Source organism: Hemitrygon akajei, chromosome 16 (assembly GCF_048418815.1).
Source record: "Hemitrygon akajei chromosome 16, sHemAka1.3, whole genome shotgun sequence".
In the NCBI taxonomy this organism is placed as follows: domain Eukaryota; kingdom Metazoa; phylum Chordata; class Chondrichthyes; order Myliobatiformes; family Dasyatidae; genus Hemitrygon; species Hemitrygon akajei.
Genome location: NC_133139.1, coordinates 88,179,059 through 88,198,994, shown reverse-complemented (window position 1 = coordinate 88,198,994; position 19,936 = coordinate 88,179,059).

The following is a 19,936-nucleotide window of genomic DNA, read 5'->3' as shown; positions in this document are numbered from 1 at the left end:
TGCCATCATTGTCAGCAAGGGTCTGTTCCTGTCCTGTGGTCTATAAGTATATGGCACTCCCAAGTATCACACAACCTCCATAGGTCAAAGTTCAATATCAATTTATTATCAAAGTGTACATATACTACCCTGAGATTCATTTTCTTGCAGGAATTCTCTGTAGAATGGAGGAACACAACAGAATCAATGAAAAACTGCACACAAAGACGGGCAAGCAACCAGTATGCAAAAGAAAAACTGTGTAAATACAAAAAAAACATAATAACAATAATTGTTGTGACTGTCAATGAAAGCCACTGGAGAGACACAGTACTGGTAGCATAAAAGTCTTTATTCAGCACACACAGCTAGCAGCTTTTGGGGTCATTCTGGATAGAGGCTCCCTGACCCAAAATTACACCACATTTTTATATGTTAAAGAACAAAAGTAGCAATGGGACAATTACTATTGTTATGATGCATCCACCATGCTTCCTTTGAGTCGCACATAATTTTCAAGCACCTAGATCTTCACACCAACACACCCAAAAATGTGTGTTAATCACCGCTGTCTCTGAGCTGCGTTCATGCAGACATCTCAGGCCAATGGGGCGTTTCATGGTTTGCAATCGACCCTAGTCCGCAACTCTAGGAAGATCACTGTTCTGGGCTACATTTTAAATTCAATGTACAATCCACATTGAGATCTGACCACTGGTCGTTGTTGAAATTAATATTTGCCAGAAAACACCCCGAAACTAATAATAAATAAGTAAAGAAATAGTATTTAGGACATGAGTTGTAGAGTCCTTGAAAGTGACCCCATAGGTTGTGGAATCGGTTTAGTGTTGAGGTGAATAAAGTTATCCATGTCAGTTCAGGAGCCTGAGGGTTAATAACTGTTCCTGAACCTGGTGGTGTGGGACCTAAGGCTCCTGTATCTCCTTCCCAATGGCAGCAGTGAGAAGAGAGCATGGGCTGGATGGTGGGCTCTTTGAAGATAGATGCTACTTTCCCATGGCAGTGCTCCTTGTAAACATGCTCCTGGTTTCCTGTGATGGACTGGGCTGCATCACCACTTTCTTATAGGCTTTTCCTTCCCCCTTCCCAGCCTATGGTTTTATTACCTATAACTTTGACAGGATCTCTGCGGCCTGATAGTTTTGATGACAACAAGTTCACTGAACAACTCATCACATTAAGGTATTATCACACACTTTAAAACAACATTACAGGATTTTGATGATCCATTTAAACAGTGCTATGAATATTAATAAAGAAAACAGTGTACTGAGAAGATTAGAGCCTGATACCATAAATAAATTTCAAAGTTCTGAACTGTCATGGACTTGATGGGCCCAATGGCCTCCTTTATGCTGAGAAGAACATAGTAAGAAAAGTAAGAAAATATATTTTGCATTAAATTACAAAATCCAGAAGGTGTAATACAAATACTTTTCCAAAATGACATTCATTCCTCTAGGTCCGGACCCTGCTGTACGAATATTCCAGTAATGGTGAGTGTAAAGGAGCAATATATTAAAGCTAAAGCCCCATTCAATGGAAGAGAGGAAAGAAAGTCTAGTGACTGGAAAAGCTTGGCATAATAAGGATGTTTCTGAAAATCAAATATCACACTCCTGGGAGTGCATTAGAGGTTCTTGTTTCAATTAGAAGTAAAACTCTGAGATCGACACTTCTGTCATACTGCTTTGTGGAGTGTGGCTTAGTAGAGACTCATTTTTAATTGAATTGCTTTTAAAATAATTAGTTAAAAATGTCTGCCGAGGGATTGGAAAGTGGAAAATGAATGAGAGTTGCAAGGAGCACTGCCACGCCAAGCAGCATCCGTCATCAGGGCCTCCCACCACTCAGGCCATGCCTGTTTTTGGGGAGGAGGTAAAGGAACCTCAGGACTCTCACCACCAGGATCTGGGACAGTTATTACCCTCAACTATCAGGCTCCTGGACCAGAGCGGATAACTTCACTCAACTTCACTTGCTCCATCACTGAACTGTTCCACCAGCATATGCACTCATTTTCAAGGACTCTTCATCTCATGTTCTTGATATTTATTATTTATTAATTTATTATAATAATTTATTTATTTTTGTATTTGCACAATTTCTTGTCTTTTACACACTGGTTGAACGCCCAAATTGGTGTGATCTTACATTGGTTCTATATGGTTATTATTTTATTATGGATTTCTTGATTATACTCACAAGAAAATGAATCACAGAGTAGTATATGGTGACATATATGTACTTTGATAATAAATTTACTTTGAACTTTGAATGAAACTTGATGTATCATAACCTTTTAGATCAGATAAGTTTTATTCAGTTTATGTAGTCCGAAAAATTAGGATTAAGCTTGATCAAAGTTCACAGTTCAAAGGAAATTTATTGTCGAAGTATGTAGAGACATATTGTACGTGTTACCATATATTACCTTGAGATTCAGTTTCTCGCAGGCATTCACGGTGGATACAAAAAACACAATAGAGTGAATGAAAAACAAAAGCTACACAAAAAGGAAGTCAAACAGCCAATGTGTAAATGTGTACCAGACTAGTGGGTGAATGTCTTCCCTCAGTCCTGTAAGTAGCTACGATGTTCCATTCACCAACACGGATAGATTAGAACTGGGTTTGTTTGCAAGCTTATGATCAGACTACACACTGAGACACAGCAAATGCCGGGTTCTGGAGCTACACAAAAAGCACTGGAGGAAGCAGGTGAAAGCTCTCCACCCAAAATGTTGAGCGCCCATGAACTTCCTTCCATTGGATTTGCCTGATCCACTGAACTCCTCCTGTGCTTTTCATGTCGACACTGAAAATTTTCATGGAGTCATATAAAAATACTGCACAGAAACAGGCCCTTCAGCCCATCTAGTCCATGCTGAGCCATTTAAACTGCCTACTCCCATCAACCTGCACTGGGATCATGGCCCTCCATATCCCCACAATCGAGCTCGCATGCACCACTTGCGCTGGTCGCTCGTTCCACACTCTCATCGTTCTCTGAGTGAAGAAGTTTCCCCTTGTGTTCCCCTTAAACTTTTCACCTTTCACCTTTAAGCCATGACCTCTGGTTGTAGTTCCACCCAACCTCACTGGAACAAGCCTACTATATTTACCCTGTTTATACCCCTCATAATTTTGTATGCCTCTATCAAATCTCCCCTCAACCTTCTATGGTCCAAGTAATAAAGTCCTAACCAATTCAATCTTTCCTTATACCTCAGGTCCTCCATTCCCGGCAACATATTTGCCTTTTTAGAGGAACAAGCACACCTGTGTCCAATGTAATATCCCTGCCCGATAAGATTCTTTACCACAGTGCTGACAAACTTTTGGTGAGCAGAGTGGGGAGAATTAGCCACATCTCATTTCAGTCAAGACCGATGGCCATACACTATAAGTTGTTCTAAACGTATTACATTTGTGTAGCCAACCTCCCATCACTACATTTATCGGGTGAAAATTCTGTATTCACCAGGAGAAATTGCTGTGGTTCTCCCCGTTCTTTAGAAACATCCTGTTGGTTGAGAAATTTGATCTTGTCAGGTGTGCAATTGACTGGCTGCTGTGACTGATATGACCTGTTTCAGTTCCAATTCATTAACTAATGTCACATTGTCAATAAATACTTAACGAGGTACAATAGATGACTGAGTGAGTCCAATGGAAATTATTCTGTGTTTACCCATACGCACTTCGTGTTCTGAGTTGTTGGGTCCCAAAGGAACATGGTTTCTGAAAACACACATCACTAGGCCCAATGACAGCTTCTATCTATTGAACGGACCTCTTGTTTATTGAAGATGAACTCTTGACCGGACCGCCTATCTCATCATGACCCCTGCACATATCTACCTGTATTGCACTTTCTCTGTATCTAACCACAGCACGATATTCTACATTAACCATATAACAATTAGAGCACGGAAACAGGCCATCTTGGCCCTTCTAATCCGTGCTGAACGCTTACTCTCACCTAGTCCCACCGACCTGCACTCAGCCCAAACCCTCCATTCCTTTCCTGTCCATATACCTATCCAATTTTACTTTAAATGACAATATTGAACCTGCTTCTACCACTTCTACTGGAAGCTCGTTCCACACAGCTACCACTCTCTGAGTAAAGAAATTCCCCCTCATGTTACCCCTTAACTTTTGCCCCTTAATTCTCAACTCATGTCCTCTTGTTTGAATCTCCCCTACTCTCAATGGAAAAAGCCTATCAACATCAACTCTATCTATCCCCCTCATGATTTTAAATACCTCTATCGTCCCCCCTCAACCTTCTACACTCCAAAGAATAAAGACCTAACCTATTCAACTTTTCTCTGTAACTTAGGTGCTGAAACCCAGGTAACATTCTAGTAAATCTCCTCTGTCCTCCATAAGACCATAACATTCTGCTACTGTTTTCCTTTGTACACTTCAAAGTTCTCATGTTTTTGAAATGATCTGTATGGGTGGATTGCAAAATTGTTTATCTCTGTATATGTGACAAGAATAAACGAGTACCAATACTTTACATCATAATCCCACTGTTTCATGTAATCTTTCTTGTTGAAAAGCATTCCTGTCCTTGGCCAGCACATAGATGCAGTCACAAGGAAAGATGTGTATTTAATATTTCAATAATATTTGAGTAATATTGTGAATAGTATTGCTTAAGCATTCTTTGTTGCTTACATAATTGATTATGGATTATATGTAAAAGTACGTGAATGGCATGCGTCATTTGGCCACCGTGTCATATGCATGTGCCTCATTAAAGTAAAACAAAGTAGACCCGCATCTCTCAGCTCCTCTGTTCTTCTTTCCATTAGTTTCTGGAGTTACAAAACGTAACAGTGGCGATGAGTTTTAAGACAACAAACCCAAGATGACCACCTACCTGTTGAAGTTTAGCACGTCTTTTTTCTTTGGACAAGGAGAAAGACATTTGAGTTTAAAAAAAGGCTGAAAACTAATTCAATTTACGGGTTCAGAAACAGTGAGGACTGGATGATAATAATAATAAAAAAAATTTAAAAACAGAAATGGTTGGCTACATTGGAAAGATAGACACATTCGATCTGAATGAATTGAGCTGTGTTTTGAAACAAATGAAATAGCCAATGAAAAGTGAGTGTGGAGTGTAATAGGTGGAAAAATATTCAGTTTGATTAGAAGTTTAACTGCTCCAACCGAACCAGCCAGCATGAGCTTTGCTGATATTGTGAAAGTAATGTGGTGACATTTAGAACCAAAACCATTGTAGATTGCTGAATGATTTAGGACTCAAAGTGGAAACAAAAGGAAGGGGAGTCCATTACAGCTTATGTGGCAGAATTGAAGAGATTTTCCGAGCATTGTCAGTTCAGTAGTGGGCTTAATGTACTGAGAGTTCATTTAGACAATGGAATCTTAAAAGAAATGACTCCCAACTGGAGCACAACTCACCTTTAAAAGAGCAGTTGAAATCGCTGTATCAATGGAAACAGCAGGCAGAGACGCAATTGAGTTGCAGCAGGAATAAAGTGAGAGTGAGCAAAATCATAATGACTAAACTGTAATTTGCCTTACCAAACAAATTGTGTTACCATTGTGACGGGGCTTGGATAAGCCAGACCAATGCAAGTTTAAAGGCAAAATTATAGGACACATAGAAAGAGCAGGTTGGACAGAAAAAATAGATGAACTGGACAGGGGAGAGTAAAAGCTAAAATGTCAAGTTGCAGTTTCAAAAAGAGCACAAATCTCTCTGCTGTTGGTGCAAGATCTGATAGAGATGAGAGTGACACAGGACAGGGTAGCCTTGAGATTTATAATGTGAAAACTAACAAGAGACAAGCAATATAGCTGACACAAAAAGTGAACAGCAAATTAATTAAAATGGAATTGGACACTGGCTCGGCAGTTTCAATCATTCCACAAAAAGAGTTTGAATGGCATTTCAAATACACTGAATGGAAGTCTGCAGGTATCCAGCTAAGAAATTACACTGGAGAAACGATAACTCCTCTGGGAATGATATTTATAACAGTGAAATACAACAACCCTCAGTGGGCTTGTATGTGGCAAAAGCATAAGAATTATGGGACATGATTGGCTGCGACAGCTGCAACTTGATTGGAGAGCCATCCACAATTTGCATGTCCCATTCCCTGTAATACAGTCGACTGAAAGTAAATGAAGAAAGGTACTGGATGATACCATAGCAGTGTTCAATGATGGCATTGGAAAACTCAAACATATCAAGGGTAAAGTTGTGTTAAATGAAAATATCACACCCAGGTTTTACTAAGTCCGCTTGGTTCCTGATATCATCCATGACAAAGCAGCCAGTGAGCTCAATTGCATGGTGGCTGAAGGAATTCTTTCCAAGACTGAGTGGAGTCAATGGGCAACACCAGTGTTCCCAGTAGCCAAAAAGAATGAGTCTATCAGTATCTGTGGTGATTTTAAGATTATCGCCAACCCTGTACTGAAAGTAGGGTGTGCTCCTGATGTAACAGGTGTGAATTCTTTAAACCAAGTGTCACTTACTGTGGTCGCACCATTGACAAACAAGTATTACACACATGTGCTGAGAAAATTCAAGCAATGGTGGATGCCCCAAGGCCAAAGGGTGTGTCACGGTTGCTGTCCTTTTTGGGATTTTTCAATTACTATGACAAGTTCCCACCAAATCTGACGACTGTGCTCCATCCCATGAATCATTCTACGGATTGGGAAGAAATGGCAATGGACTAAGCAGTGTGAGGTGACTTTCTAAAAGGTAAAGGAAGTGGTGACATCAGACACTGTGTTCACACATTCTGATCCACATTGGCCAGTGAAGCTTGCCTGTGATGCCTCTCCTTATGGATACAGTGCAGTCATGTCACCTGCTACGAGTGATGGAAATGAACGCCCCATAGCCTTTGCATCTCGCTCCCATATTGCTGCAGAGAAAAGTTATGCACAGATTGACAGAGTCCGGTTTGGGTGTAAAACATTTCAACCAGTACCTGTATGGGAGAGAGTTTACCCTCGTTACTGATCATCAACTTCCTCAAGTCTACAATCAGTTCCTTTGTCTTCTCCAAGTTCAGACTTGGATTGTTCTTCACTCACCAGTCGCTCCACTTCCTCGCTGTACTCCGACTCATCATCGTTGCTGATGAGGACGACCACTGTGGTGTCATCCGCAAGCATAATGAACGGGTTTGTGCCAGATCCTGCGACACAGTCCCGTGTCAGCAGTGCGCTGAACCCACACCCTGAGGTGTAGCAGCTCTCAGCGTTCTGAGACCTGCTGCCCACACCGACTGACTTGTGCCCTTCTGTTAGGAAGTCCAGGATCCAGTTACAGAGGGAGGTGTTGAGACACAGCGAGGATAATAACCCCACCTGCTTCTGGGGTATGATGGTGTTAAACGCTGAAATGAAATCTATAAACAGCAGCCAGGCATATGAAGCCCTGTTTTCCAGGTGGAACAGGACAGAGTGGAAGGCAGAGGCTATTGCATCGTCAGTGGATCAATTTGAGCGATAAGCAAACTAGAAAGGCTCCAATGTAGCCAGGAGTAAGGCTTTAATGTGCTCTATGACCAGCCGCTCAAAGCATTTCATAACTGTGATATTTATCTGTTTATTTGTCTGTGACTTAGCTCACTTTAATACAAACTGATCTAATGGGTCACGTCTCACAGCATACAATACAGAGAAAGAAACATAATCACTCTCTACTCTCCATATTAACCCTTTTCGTCTCACTCTACAAACGATAGTCCCTATGTCCTTTCTATCTCTCCCCCATTCCTGCAACTAATTTTTTTCTCTCTTTCTCTCTGTGGAGGCCAAGTCTTTATGTATATAAGGCAGAGAATAGATTCTTGATTACCGGTAGTCAGGGCGTGAAGGCAGGAGATTGGGGCTGAGAGAAAAATGGATCAGTCATGATAAAGTGGCGGAGCAGACTCGATGGGCCAAATGGCCTAATTATGCTCCTATATAGAAACGTAGAAAACCTATAACACAATACAGGCCCTTCGGCCCACGATGCTGTGCCGAATATGTACTTACTTTAGAATTTATCTAGGGTTACTCATGACCCTCTATTTTTCTAAGCTCCGCGTACCTGTCCAGGAGTCTCTTAAAAGACCCTATTGTATCCACCTCCACCACTGTTGCCAGCAGCCCAATCCACGCACTCACCACTCTCTGCATAAAATTCTTACCCCTGACATTTTCTGTGTGCCTACTTCCAAGCACCTTAAAACTGTGCCCTCTCATATTAGCCATTTCAGCCCTGGGAAAAAGCCTCTGACTATCCACATGATCAATGCCTCTCATTATCTTATACACCTCTATCAGGTCAGCTCTCATCCTGCATTGCTCCAAGGAGAAAGGGCCGAGTTCTCTCAACCTATTCTCATAGGGTATGCTCCCCAATCCAGGCAACATCCTTATAAATCTCCTCTGCACCCTTTCTATGGTTTCCACATCCTTCCTGTAGAGATGTGACCAGAACTGAGAACAGTACTCCAAGTGGGATCTGACCAAGGTCCTATATGACTGCAACATTACCTTTCGGCTCCAAAATTCAATTCCACGATTGATGAAGGCCAATGCACCGTATGCTTTCTTAACCACAGAGTCAACCTGCGCAGCAGCTTTGAGTGTCCTATGGACTCGAACCCCAAGATCCCTCTGATCCTCCACACTGCCAAGAGTCTTGCCATTAATACTATATTTTGCCATCATATTTGACCTAGCAAAATGAACCACCTCACACTTATCTGGGTTGAACTCCATCTGCCACTTCTCAGCCCAGTTTTGCATCCTATTGATGTCCTGCTGTAACCTCTGACAGCCCTCCACACTATCCACAACATCCCCAACCTTTGGGTCATCAGCAAATTTACTAACCCATCCCTCCACTTCCTCATCCAGGTCATTTATAAAAATCACAAAGAGAAGGGGGTCCCAGAACAGATCCCTGAGGCACACCATTGGTCACCAACTTTCATGCAGAATATGACCCATCTACAACCACTCTTTGCCTTTTGTGGGCAAGCTAATTCTCGATCCACAAAGCAAGGTCCCCTTGGATCCCGTGCCTCCTTATTTTCTCAATAAGCCTTGCATGGGGTACCTCATCAAATGCCTTGCTGAAATATATATACACTACATCTACTGCTCTACCTTCATCAATGTGTTTAGTCACATCCTCAAAAAATTCAATCAGGCTAGTAAGGCATGACCTGCCTTTGACAAAACCATGCTGACTATTCCTAATCATATTATGCCTCTCCAAATGTTCATAAATCCTGCCTCTCAGGATCTTCTCCAACAACTTCCCCACTACTGAAGTAGGACTTACTGGTTTATAATTTCCTGGGCTATCTCTACTCCCTTTCTTGAATAAAGGAACAATATCTGCAACCCTCCAGTCGTCCAGAACCTCTCCCGTCCACATTGATGATGCAAAGATCATCGCCAGAGGCTCAGCAATCTCCTCCCTCGCCTCCCACGGTAGCCTGGGGTACATCTCATCTGACCCCGGTGACTTAACCAACTTGATACTTTCCAAAAGCTCCAGCACATCCTCTTTCTTAACGTCTATATGCTCAAGCTTTTCAGTCTGCTGTAAGTCATCCCAACAATTGCCAAGGTCCTTTTCCGTAGTGAACACTGCAGCAAAGTATTCAGTAAGTATCTCCGCTATTTCCTCCAATTCCATACACACTTTTCCACTGTCACACTTAATTGGTCCTATTCTCTCATGCCTTATCCTCTTGCTCTTCACATATTTGTAGAATGCCTTGGGGTGTTCCTTAACTCTGCTCCCCAAGACCTTCTCATGGCCCCTTCTGCTCTCCTAATTTCATTCTCAAGCTCCTTCCTGCTAGCCTTATAATTTTCTAGATCTCTATCATTACCTAGTTTTTTGAAGCTTTTGTAAGCTTTTCTTTTCTTTTTTTTTAAAAACTTTTTTTATTGTGTTTTCAAGTAGTTACAGAATAAAAGTGTATGAAAAAGAAAATGTATGTTACCCATCCCCCCTCCCCTTAACCCCTCCCCCCTAACATCCCTATAGAAAAAAAAGAAGAAAGAAAGAAAAAAAAAGAAGGAATGCCTGGATATTGGAAGATCCCCACATGCTCCATGGAGTTCGTAATAACTTTAGTATATATATTTATTTCTTTCCCCAAGTAACCAATTATTTCATCTTCGGAGCACCTATATATTTAATCCTATCTTTTGTAAATAAGGGTGCCAAATTTTCAAAAATGTTTCATATTTATCTCTTAAATTATAAGTAATTTTTTCAAGTGGAATACAGCCATAAATTTCTTTCTTCCAACGATCTATACTTAAATATGTATCCGATTTCCAAGTAACTGCAATAGCCTTTTTGGCTACTGCCAATGCAATTTTTATAAATTCTTTCTGATATTTATTCAATTTGGATATCGGTTTTATCCCTTCAATATCACCTAGTAAAAGTAATATTGGATTATGTGGAAGTTGTATTCCAATAATTTGTTCCAATAAAACTCTTAAATTTGTCCAAAAAGGTTGAATTTTAGAACAAGACCAAGTAGAATGTAAAAAAGTACCAATTTCTTGGTTACATTCAAATAGACTTAATTCAAAATAGACTTATTCCTTTTACAATGGATAATCAACTTTTATATAATTGGTTTCAAAAAGGGATTAGATATATAGGAGATTGTTTTGAAGGAGGTATATTAATGTCATTCGATCAATTAAAGAATAAATATAAAGTATCAAACAACACTCTTTTTTGTTACTTTCAACTAAGGGCTTATTTAAGAGAAAAATTAGGTCAAACAATGTTATTACCGAAATCCAATGAAATAGAAACTTTAATTCAAAAAGAAAAGATTAAAAAATTTATCTCTTGTATGTATAATTTGATTCAAAAACAGGCAATTAAACAAGGAGTCAATATCCATAAGTCAAGACAAAAATGGGAAAGTGACTTGAATATTAAAATTGAAGAAAAAAATTGGTCAAGACTATGTCTTGAGAGTATGACAAATACAACAAATGTCCGATTAAGATTAGTGCAATACAATTTTTTACATCAATTATATATTACACCACAAAAAATAAATAAATTAGACCCAAATTTATCTTTTCTTTTCTTCTTGACTAGATTTTCAACTGCCTTTGTTCACCATGGTTCCTGTACCCTACCATCCTTTCCCTGTCTCATTGGATACCTTATGGTCTTCTGCTCGTTCGCAGTTCTGTCACAAACTCTGTTTTTCACCCCACAGATGCTGCCTGACCTGCTGAGTCTTTCCAGAATCTTCTGTATTTATTTTAGGTTTCCAGCACTTGCATTTTGTTTTTTATTTTCATTACTAAAGCCAACCTTTCGCTTTTCAAAATGTTATTTATTTATTCTTTGAGATGCTGCGTGGAGTAGGCCCTTCGAACTGCACTGTCCAGCAATCCCCCAATTTAACACTAGTCTAAGCACAGAAAATTTACAAACCCCTACCAACCGGGACGTCTTTGGACTGCGGGAGGAAACCCACAAAGTCCTGGTGAGAACGTAAAACTCCTTACAGACAGCAGCGGGAATTGAACCCAGGTCGCCTGTATTGTAAAGCGTTGTGCTAACCATTATGCTACCGTGCAACATTTCAGGCCCAGAAGTTCATTCCACTAAATTCAGAATCTGTAATGGTCAAACTGGAGATACCAAATTTTTAATTCTCAATTTAATTTTCCTATGGAGGGATCCAAATACATTTTTCCAGATCATTGGAGAGAACCCCGTGATACTAATCCACTAACTGAACCTCTGTGTTATGGTATCAGATTTGGGAGAAATAAAAGTGTTCCAAAAATGTCCCCCTGTACTGTTTTTTTCAAAGTTCAAAATTCAAAGTAAGATTTATTATCAGAGTCCGTACATGTCACCACATACAACCCTGAGATTCTTTCTCTGTGGGCATATTTAGCAAATCTATTGAACAATAACTAAACTGTAAATTTCAGGAACTGTTAATTGTGCAAATGCAGATATAAATACTGTAAATAGCAATAAATAACAAGCATGAAATAACAAGATAAATGAGTCCTTAAATGAGTGTAGCAATCCCCTTTTGTTCAAGAGCTTGATGGCTGAGGGTTAGTAACTGTTTTTGAACCTGGGGGTGTGAGTCCTGAGGCTCCTGTACCTTCTACCTGACGGCAGCAGTGAGAAGAGAGCATGACCTGGGTGGTGAGGATCTTTGATGGTGCATGCTGTTTTTCTACAGTAAAGTTTCATGTCAAAGTGCTCAATGGTTGGGAGGGTCTTACCCCTCATGAACTGGGCTGAATTTGCTACTTTTTGTCGGGTTTTCCACTCAAAGGCATTGGTGTTCCCATACAGCCAGTCAGCACGCTTTCTTCCACACATCTGTAGAGTTTGCTGAGGGTTTTGCGATGACCTACTGAACTTCCGCAGACTCCTGAGGAAGTAGAGGTGCTGTCGTGCTCTCTTTGTAATTATATTTATATGATGGCTCCGGGACAAGCCCTCTGAGATAGTGACACCATGGAATTTAAAGTCACTGACCCACTCCACCTCTGATCTTCTGATGATTACTGGCTCATGGACCTCTCTCTGGTTTCCCTCTCCTGAAGTCAATAATCAGTTCCTTGGTCTTATTGATATTGAGTGAGAGGTGGTTGTTGTTATTACACCACTCGGACAAGTTCTCAATCTCCCACCTGTATGCTGATTCATCACCCCCTTTGATACAAACTACCACAGTGGTGTCATCAGCAAACTTGTATATGGTGTTGGAGCTGTGCTTAGCCACACAGTCATCGGTGTAAAGTGAGTAGAGCTGGGGGCTAAGTACACATCCCCGTGATGCTCCTGTGCCAATGGAGATGTTTTTACCAATCTGAACTGACTGTGGTCTACAAGTGAGGCAATTCAGGCACAAGGGGGTATTGAGGCCCAGGATTGGAGTTTACTGATTAGCTTAGAGGGGATGATGGTGTTAAATATCTAGTTGTAAACAATAAAGATCATCCTGATGTATGCATCTTTGCTGTCCAGATGTTCCAAGTTGTGTGAAGAGCCAATGAGATGGCATCCGCTGCAGACCTGTTATTTGGGTTGGCCAATTGGAGTGGACCCAAGTCGCTACTCAGACAGGAGCTGATAAGCTTCAGCACCAGCCTCTCAAAACACTTCATCACTGTGGATGCAAGTACCACTGGGCGACAGTCATTGAGACAGGTTACCACGCTCTTCTTGGGCACCAGTGCGATTGAAGCCTGCTTGAAGCAGGACGCACACTGCTCTTGGGTACAACGTTCATTTACAAGAATGTTGCTAAAATCCATCTACTTCATGAATGCCCTTCTGAGAAGGAAATCTGCTGTACTTACCCCTCTCTGGCTTCTGTGTCTCCAGACAGCTGAGCCTCAGCTGCTCGCTGTTCAGGTTTAATGTCGGATCGACTAGGGTGCAATGATATTCTACGTCTGCATAAAGCTTACCAAGTAAACAGTATAGGTGGTCAAAATGAACACAGGTACAACAATTCAGAAAACTGATTATGCAGCAAGGAACTGATTGTAGACTTCAGCAGAGGGAAACCAGATCTTTGGAAGATCAGAGGAGGTGACGGTTGGAAATTTTGAATTCCTGGGTGTTACTATTTCAGAGGACTTATCCAGGATCCACCACGTAAATGCAATTGCAAAGGAAGCACGGCCACGCCACTACCACCTTAGGAGTTTGCGGAGATTCGGCATGACACCTCAAAACCCAGTAGACTTCTATAGCTGCATAATGGAGAGTATATTGACTGGCTGCATCACAGCCTGGGATGGAAACACCAATGCCTTTGAATGTAAAATCCAACAAAAAGCAGTGTATTTAGCCCAGTACATCACGGATAAAGCCCATCCAGATACTGAGCACATCTACATGAAACACTGTCTTAGGAAAGCAGCACCCATCATCAGGATCCTCACCACCCAGGCCATACTCTTTACTTGCTGCTGTCACCAGGTAGAAGGTACAAGAGCCTCAGGACTCACGCCACCAGGTTCAGGAACAGTTACTTCCCCTCAACCACCAGGCTCTTGAACAAAAGGGGATAACTACACTCACTTACCCATCCATTGAGATGTTCCCACAACCAATGATCTCACTGTAAGGACTCTTTATCTCATTATCTCATATTCTCATTATTTTTTACTATTTATTTATACTTACATTTGCACAGTTTTTTTTTTCTTTCTGCACTCTGGTTGATCTTTCATTGATCCAGTTATAGTTACTATTCTGTAGTTTTGCTGAGCATGCCCGCAGGAAAATGTATCTCAGAGTTGTATGTGGTCACATATACATACGTTCAATGGTTCAATTTGATATCAGGGAATGTATACAGCATACACCCTGAAACTCTGACTGTTCACAGACATCCACGAAACAGGAAAAAAACCCAAAGGATGAATGACAGAAACATCGGAACCCCAAAACCCCTACTCCCCCCTCCCAGGCACAAGCAGCGGCAAAGACATTAAACCTTACACCCCTCCCCTCCCCCCCCACTTGCTCCACCGAAAGCTCTGACCCCACCTCCCCCTCCCCCCACCACGCAAGCAATAGCAAAACCCCCAAAGAGACTGTGATGCAGGGTCCATCAAAAACCATTGTACATCTCAACAGTTCGACATCTCAGACAGGCTCCCTCTTACTAGCGAGGGAGGGGGGGGGGGGGAGAGGGAGAGAGAGAGAGAGAGAGGGAGAGAGAGAGAGCAATCACTCAGGCAACTGACGAGAACGGGATATACAGCTCTGGTGTTACAATCCGCCGCATCATTTGTCTGAGTCTCCTGACTTGAGGACCGACAGGCTGTCACTTTGATAATAAAACTTACTTTGAACTTTAATTACAGTGATGACTGCTAAACAACAATATGGAGCAAAGGTCACAGTGCAATTGGAAGTAGAGAAAAAAGAAACATTAGAACAGAACAACCGAGGCAGAGGTGGAGAGAGGGATATTAAGGCGTGAGCAATAACAAATTTCCTGACCAGTGGCCCAGATTCAGAATCAGAATTAGGCTTATCATCACTGACTTACTGACAGTCCAGAATCAGAGACAGAATCAGGTTTATTATCACTGGCACAGGGCATGGAACTTGTTAACTTAGCAGCAGCAGCTCCAATGTAATACATGACAATATAGAAAGAAAAATAGATAAGTAAATCAATTACAGTAAGTTTGCAGTGCCTATAAAAAGTATTCACTCCCCTGAGATGTTTTCATGTTTTATTGTTTTACAACAGTGAATCACAGTGGATTTAATTTGGCTTTTTTTTGATACTGATCAATAGAAAACGACTCTTCCGGTGTCAAAGTTAAAACAGATCTCTATAAAGTGATCTAAATTAATTACAAATATAAAACACAAAATAACTGATTGCACAAGCATTCACACTCTTCAAATCAGCATTTAGTAGATGCACCTTTGGCAGCAATTACAACCTTGAGTCTGTGTGGATAGGTCTCTATCAGCTTTGCACATCTGGACACTGCAATTTTTCCCCCCATTCTTCTTTACAAAACTGCTCAAGCTCTGTCAGATTGTGTGGGGACTGTGAGTGAACAGCCCTTTTCAAGTCCAGCCACAAATTTTCAATCGGATTGTAGTCAAGACTCTGACAACCACTCCAGGACATTAACTTCGATGTTTTTAAGCCACTCCTGTGTAGTTTGGCTTTATGCTTGGGGTCATTGTCTTGTTGGAAAACAAACCTTCTCCCAAGTTGCAGTTCTCTTGCAGACTGCATCAGGTTTTCTCCCAGGATTTCCCTGTATTTTGCTGCATTCATTTTACCTTCACAAGCCTTCCAGGGCCTGCTGCAGTGAAGCGTCCCCACAGCTTGACGCAGTCAGCACCTTTGCAGTGGAAATGGTGTGCTTTTGATGATGTGAGGTGGTTGGCTTACGCCAAACATAACGTTTAGTCTGTTGGCCAAAAAGCTCAACTTTCGTTTCATCAGACCATAGAACCTTCTTCCAGCTGACGTCAGAGTCTCCCACATGCCTTCTGGCAAAATCTAGCCGAGATTTCATGTGTGTTTTTTTCAACAGTGGCTTTCTCTTTGCCACTCTCCCATAAAGCTGTGACTGGCAAAGCACCCGGACAACAGTTGTTGTGTGTGCAGTCTCTCTTATCTCAGCCACTGAAGCTTGTAACTCCTCCAGAGTTGTCATAGGTCTCTTGGTGGCCTCCCTCACTAGTCCCCTTCTTGCACGGTCACTCAGTTTTTGAGGACGGCCTGCTCTAGGCAGATTTACAGCTGTGCCATATTCTTTCCATTTCCTGATGATTGACTTAGCTGTACTCCGAGGAATATTCAGTGACTTGGAAATTTTCTTGTATCTACTCCTGACTTGTGCTTTTCAATAACCTTTTTACAGAGCTGCTTGGAGTGTTCTTTTGTCTTCATGGTGTAGTTTTGCCAGGATACTGACTCACCAGCAGTTGGACCTTCCAGATACAGGTGTACTTTTACAATAATCAGTTGAAACACCTTGACTGCACACAGGTCTCCAAAAACAGATCTCCATTTAACTAATTATGTGACTTCTAAAACCAACTGGCTGCACCAGTGATGATTTGGTGTGTCATATTAATGCAATCATTAATGCATACTTATGCAATCAATTATTTTATGTTTTATATTTGTAGTTAATTTAGGTCACTCTGTAGAGATCTGTTTTCACTTTGATATGAAAGAGTCTTTTTCTGTTGATAAGTGTGAAAAAACCAAATTAAATCCACTGTGATTCAAAGTTGTAAAACAATTAAACATAAAACTTCTGGTTGGGGGGGTGAATACTTTTTATAGGTAATGTATATTAAATAGATCAAAAATAGCGCAAAAACAGAAATAATATATATTTTTAAAAAATGAAGTAGTGTTCATGGGTTCAATGTCCATTTAGGAATTGGATGGCCCAGGGGAAGAAGCTGTTCCTGAATTTCTGAGTGTGTGCCTTCAGGCTTCTGTACCTCCTCCCTGATGGTAACAATGAGAAGAGGGCATCCTGGGTGATGGGGGTCCTTAATTATGGATGTTACCTTTCTGAGGCAACACTCGTTGAAGATGTCTTGGGTACTACGGAAGCTAGTATGCAAGATGGAGCTGATTAATTTTGCAATTTTCTGTAGTTTCTTTCTGTCTTGGCAGTAGAGCCCCCTCCCCATACCAGACAGTGATGCAGCCTGTCAGGATGCTCTCCACAGTACCTCTATAGAGGTTTTCAAAATTTGTAGTTGGCAAACCAAATCTCTTCAAACTCCTAATGAAATATAGCCACTGTCTTGCCTTCTTTATAGCTGCAATGATATGTTGAGACCAGGTTAGATCCTCAGAGATCTTGACACCCAGGAACCTGAAATTGCTCACTCTCTCCACTTCTGATCCATCTATGCGGATTGGTTGATGTTCCCTCGTCTTACCCTTCCTGAAGTCCACAATCAGCTCTTTTGTCTTACTAACACTGAATACAGCTGGTGTATCTTGCTCCTGTACACCCTTTCATCTCCATCCATTTGTTAATGGATAACAAAGTCCATTTATTATCCAAGTACTTATGCAGCATACAACCCTGAAATTTGTCTTTCCCACAGACAGTCATGAAACGAAGAACCATGAAACCAACCTGTTCAAAGAAAAAAACATCAAACACCCCCTATGCCCAAAAGAAAACTGTGTAAATGGCAAAAAAAGAAGGGCAAAAGCACAAAATCAGAAGGCATATTTCAGTTCAGCTCAGTGTTCATTATCTGCAGGACATCCCGATTCAAAAATCAGTCAAAAGTAGCAACAGGAAAAGGAGAGATCTTTTCCCCACTTACCTGTTTCCCAGTTCTCCTGGCGGTCCACAGCTATCTAGGCTTATTCTGTCATATGCCAGTCTCCAGTCTGTCCTCACTTCTCTCCCTTGTCAACCTAAGCACTCAGACCCTTCTATGTGAATAGAGAGGGGACAGACGTGTGTTCTTCATCTGCCTGTAGACATCTTTAGTATCTTCCTCCTCCTGACTCCTATACCACACATAAGGGATTCTGCAGATGCAAGGAATCTTGAGCAACACACACCAAATGCTGGAGGAATTCAGCAAGTCAGACAGCATCTATGAGCAGAAGGGAGAACAAACAGTCGATGGTTTGAGCTGAGACCCTTCATCAAGACTGGAAAGAAAGGGAGCAGAAGCCAGAATAAGAAGGTGAGGGGAGGGGCACTACAGCAACCGGAGGGAGAGCGTAGTCACTGCCTCATAGCACCCTCCACCTGTTCCACTGTCCACAAAGAACAAGCCCGGGGAATAATGGAATACTCTTCATTTGATTGGATTTCAAATCTTAAGAGGCTCAGCATCATTCAGGGCACCAGACTAGGCTGGAGGAACTCAGTAGGTCAGGCAGTGTCTGAGGAGGAGAGTTCCAGTCAATAATTTGGGTCAAGACTGCTCATCCAGGGCAATGAGTTTCAAAATGCTTTGCTGATGCACGAGAAACTGGAAATATTGAACCTAGAGCCATGCACAAGGTGCCAGAGGAACTCAGTGGGTCGGGCAGCATATGTGGAGGGAATACAGAGTTTTGGGGTTTCTCAGGGAGCAGAGCAGGGGATTTGGTGATTGCGGGAAAGGAGTTAGACAGTGGGGGGGATTTGCCTGAGGGGTTAGAACTGTTCTCCTCTGGGCGGTAAGAAAGCCAATCTGTGAATCTGGCAGTCTCAGCTCCTTTCGGTGGCCTTGTGTCTCAGCTTTTAAACACAATCCTTCACACTGTCATCTTCCCTCTCTCAGAAGTCTGCCTTCCCATTAGACATTCTCTCTCAATTCCCTGCACAGATATTTGATTCTTTCACCTATTAATATTTTTCATTCATCTTCTTCAGCATGAAACCACATATCATAACTTGTCACAAGACCCCGTCCAAATTTTTTTACATTTGGCTGGCTTAGAACTGTCTGTTCAGTAACCTGTAAGATGACAAACTCTTTGATCCGGTCAATTGAAAGAATATTATACGTAGACTACAATATCCGGGCAAAGAATTGATGGGAATTTTTAAATTCCATGTTTCTGTTGGCACTGGAGTCGCTGTGCTAGACAGTGGCCGGTGCCAATATGGCACAGCAGCGCCTATATTTCATTTGGAGTTTTAGATTTGGTATATCACCAAAGACACTGGCATATTTCAACAGATATTTGGAGGGACCACTGCACAGGATCAGAAATAGCTGCAGGGCGTTGTAAGCTCAGCCTGCACTCGCCTCTCCAGCACTGAAGACGTGCTCAGAAGATGATGTCGCAAAAAGGCTGCATCCATTATTAAGAACCCCCATCACCCAGGTAGGAAGGGGAGGAGTAAGACCTTGTGGGTGATCGGTGGATCCAGATGAGGAGATGCGAAGGGCAGACAAAGGAGGGGAGGTGGCAAATGGTTGAAGATGGTGGAATCTGATAGGAGAGGAAGGTGGAATAAAGGAAGGGAGCTGGGGAGGAGAACCAGTGGGAGAAGTGTAAAGGTGTTGGACAGAAGGAGAGGGAGCTGGTGGGGAGAAGTAAGAGATAGGGTGATTAGGGCAAATTCAGGTCACCCCTCAAAGTTATGACCTCCCAAAGTGCATGGGAACGCCACTGCCTACAGGGGTTGCAGTCTGGCCTACTTGGAAACATATCGCTAGTCCTTCATTGTTACTGGATCCAAATCCAGGAACCTCTCCCCACAGGATGGTGGGAGCTCACTGGAGAAACAGCAGTAGTTACACACCAACACCTTCCCAAGAGCAATGACAACCTGGTTACATACATTGCTGTTGCTGCTTCTGTCCTGTGAGTGAATGATTAGATTGGACCAAAGGGCCCTCTTCAACTTCCAAA